This window comes from Rhipicephalus sanguineus, chromosome 1 (assembly GCF_013339695.2).
Source record: "Rhipicephalus sanguineus isolate Rsan-2018 chromosome 1, BIME_Rsan_1.4, whole genome shotgun sequence".
Taxonomy (NCBI): domain Eukaryota; kingdom Metazoa; phylum Arthropoda; class Arachnida; order Ixodida; family Ixodidae; genus Rhipicephalus; species Rhipicephalus sanguineus.
In genome coordinates this window covers 144,786,778-144,790,135 of record NC_051176.1, presented here as the reverse complement: position 1 = coordinate 144,790,135, position 3,358 = coordinate 144,786,778, and positions in this window count along the sequence as shown.

The following is a 3,358-nucleotide window of genomic DNA, read 5'->3' as shown; positions in this document are numbered from 1 at the left end:
GTTGCGCGTGCGACCCTTGCGTGAAGCCTCAGTCGACTCGATCAGACGCCGTCATGAGTGTAATTATGCGCGGGGCGGAAGCCAGCTCGAGCGGTATGTATTCGCGAAAGGGCGGTCCGGCACGGCAGCGTCGGCCCACCTGCGCCGATCAATCGTCTGTTAACGGGCCAACGACGAGAAATAGGTTCGAAGCGGCTCGTTCTGATGCGGCGATCGAAGTATCGTTTCACCGCACCGGCGACATCTCCCTGCGGCCGACTTATACATGCGACGTAAATTGTTCTCGAAGAACAAAACAGCGATGGCAACGAATCGGATCAAAACGAAAGTGGCAAGGAGGGGGTGGTGGCGCAGAAGAGAAGAACCGACGGGAGAGCTCAGTAACCATGACAATGGGTCACTTAGAGCTGTAAACAAGGAGAGGTACAGCGGAATGGACGATCAGTATCAGTTCAAGTGACACCACGCACGGCAGAGAATCCGACCAAGGCATCGATTATCAACATATTTAGACCGCGGTGAACGACGGATCAACAGAAGAAAACCTATTGATAGGTCACTTCCATTTGAACAGCTGCGACAGCGATCGTGTACACCATAAAATTTAGACAAACTGCGCAGGTTAAATAGACCGTTTCTGAATAGGGAAACGTATATAGAACAGGCTATGTATTTTCGGTAGGCCGTTTTTGCATGTACTCTTCCCCTGTTCATGCTCTCAAACAAAGGAAATGCGTTAACTCGCTGTAAAGTACAAACCAGGATATGAGGGGAGAGGGTGTGTACTTACAAATACAGTTCCTGTGACTCCAGGTTAGGCAATGTGCTGACGTTGTACTGTTTTTGTTATTTCATGGGTCGGTGGGTGGGAGGTTAACTGATGCAGTCTTGTCGTACTCCGTATATGTTGTGGGGGACGTCGATAGTCGTCTGATTACTCCTGCCCGAGCTGTCAAATACTTGTAGACCTTTCACGACTATAGCGTATTGGTTGCACTGAACATTGAATATATTAATGGAGGGGCATTGGCAACTCCCAAAAAATAGCGCAATTCTGCACTGTGCTACAAAGGTTTCATTTAGAGGAGCAGTGTCGCGTGGTTTTACCAAAAGTTGAGAAGTCGCGCTATGTAAACTATTTTTTTTTTTTTACATTTCGTAGCCTTTCTTGAAAACCTCAACACATAGCCACATAAAATTAATTTTTTCGACTGTGTCTTATAAGATTGTTATAGCATGCGTATCGCAAATAATAGAATAATTAGAACTAGATTATCAATTGTTGCAAACTGACTAAACAATATTGGCTGATCTCCTTTTCGCACGTCATTAAGCAACCACTGAGTCTGAACCCCCCCCCCCCCCCCTCTAAACAAACAAACAAAAAGAACGATAGAGGCCTGTGCGGCCTCTTGGAATCACACAGTTCAGCTTCCAGTGAAGTTTTATTCTATCGAGCTGTTGCCGCAGTATTAATTTCCCTCCGCGAAACGCCCCAAGAAGTTTTTTTTTTTTTTTTTCTCGCGGATGGGGGCTTTCCCGCATACATTTGGGAAAGCGAGCGGAGGAATTTGGTGGGCGCCACGAGGAGCGAGTAGAAACCACCACTTTCCATCACGTGATTTTTTTCAAGATTCCTTGTTTTCGCGCCCGTCGGTCTGCCCGTCGTGCGCGGTCGCCGTTCGCTTCACCAAAAACGACGATCGGAGACTATTTTCCGCTCTTATATATGCCCGTGGTGCATGTATTCACAATGAGCATCATTTTATGAGATGCGCTGTCTACATCGACACCGTATTGTCGCGCGCAAACCTGCCCCGGCAGGCAACCCATACCGACAACTACAAATCGCGGAAAAATAAAAACTAAAAAAATATTAAGGCCGCTTCGCACCAGTGTGCCAAGCCTGAATGAAGCCGGAGCTGGGCGGCACTCTTTGTTAATCTTTATTTTGCTCTGTCTTTCTTTTTCTCTTTCTCTCTATTTTTCTGTCTTTCCTTGTCTCTGTTTACTTCTATTTCTCTTTATATATATATATATATATATATATATATATATATATATATATATATATATATATATATATATATATAATCTTTCCATTTCTCGCTCCTTCTATATTTGTTTATCTTTCTCCCCTTCCTTTGCCTCCCTCATTCTCTTTCTATGCTATGCTTTACTCTCTCCCTCCTCCGCACTCTCGCGTCTCTCATCCTCACCATCACTTCCCTTTCCCACCCCCCTGGTATACTATACTATACAAGTCTATGTTATGCTCTGCTAGCGTGCCTGGATAGCCGAGTGGTTACGATGCTCGCCTGCGGATCGGGGGTACGCGGGTTCCAAACTTTCAATCCCGCCTCGTCAATCATTGTTTTTCGCCTTTAATTTCTCTCTTTCTCTTTCTTTCTCTCTCTCTCTCTGTACGCGGCGTGGCCTGCGATAACGGACGCAGGCCACGCCTGACAAATCGGCGCACGTGGTCTGGGAGCGAAGCAGAAGATGACGAAGAGGACGAAGTGGAATAAGAGGATGAAGAGAGCGCGTGCCTGTTCATGGTGATGATCGTCCCCGACCACTGGTCGGCTAAAACAGCTCCGCTGTTAAATGCAACGTGTATTGCCGTAAAGCCAATAAGACGGCTATAGGGGCTAGTTGGTACGTCTTCATGCTTGTGATACGCTGCAGGTGGACGGACCAGAAAAAACGAGAAAACAACACAGGGGCCGTAAAGCCAACTTGCGCTACGAAATCACGGAGAATTCTTTCCTTAAAAGTTTTATATCGAACCATACGATATATCGAAGCAATTTTCGTTGTTTTTTTTTTTCGAGTTCGATGTATGCGGATTTGACTATATATGCATATGAAAAACTTCGAAAAGCTTATGAAAAACTTCGAAAGTACTGCAATGTAGGAAACAAAACAAATATTTACTTTCTCCTAACAGTGGCGGCTAGCGGTCCAGCCTTCTTCGGAGGATGTTAGTGAAATGATATGACACAACCCGCAGCAGAGGGCCGCCCACCCACTTTGGGGGCCAAACGCAGAAATAAAAAGAAAAAACTAGGAAAAAACAAGGAGAATATATATATATATATATATATATATATATATATATATATATATATATATATATATATATATATATATATATATATAGGCACCGGTACAATATATGTATCATGGACAACCTGCCTTGGCTAGACAAAATAGTCTAAAGATCAGTTAATACGAAACACCCCTTAGCGCATCTGATTTTTCAGTGGTTTTAAATGATTTATGGCGTGCATTTTGAAGTTAATCTAAATTTGATCCTAATTACCGACACTTCGTTAGTTGTTGGTCAGGTTGGAGC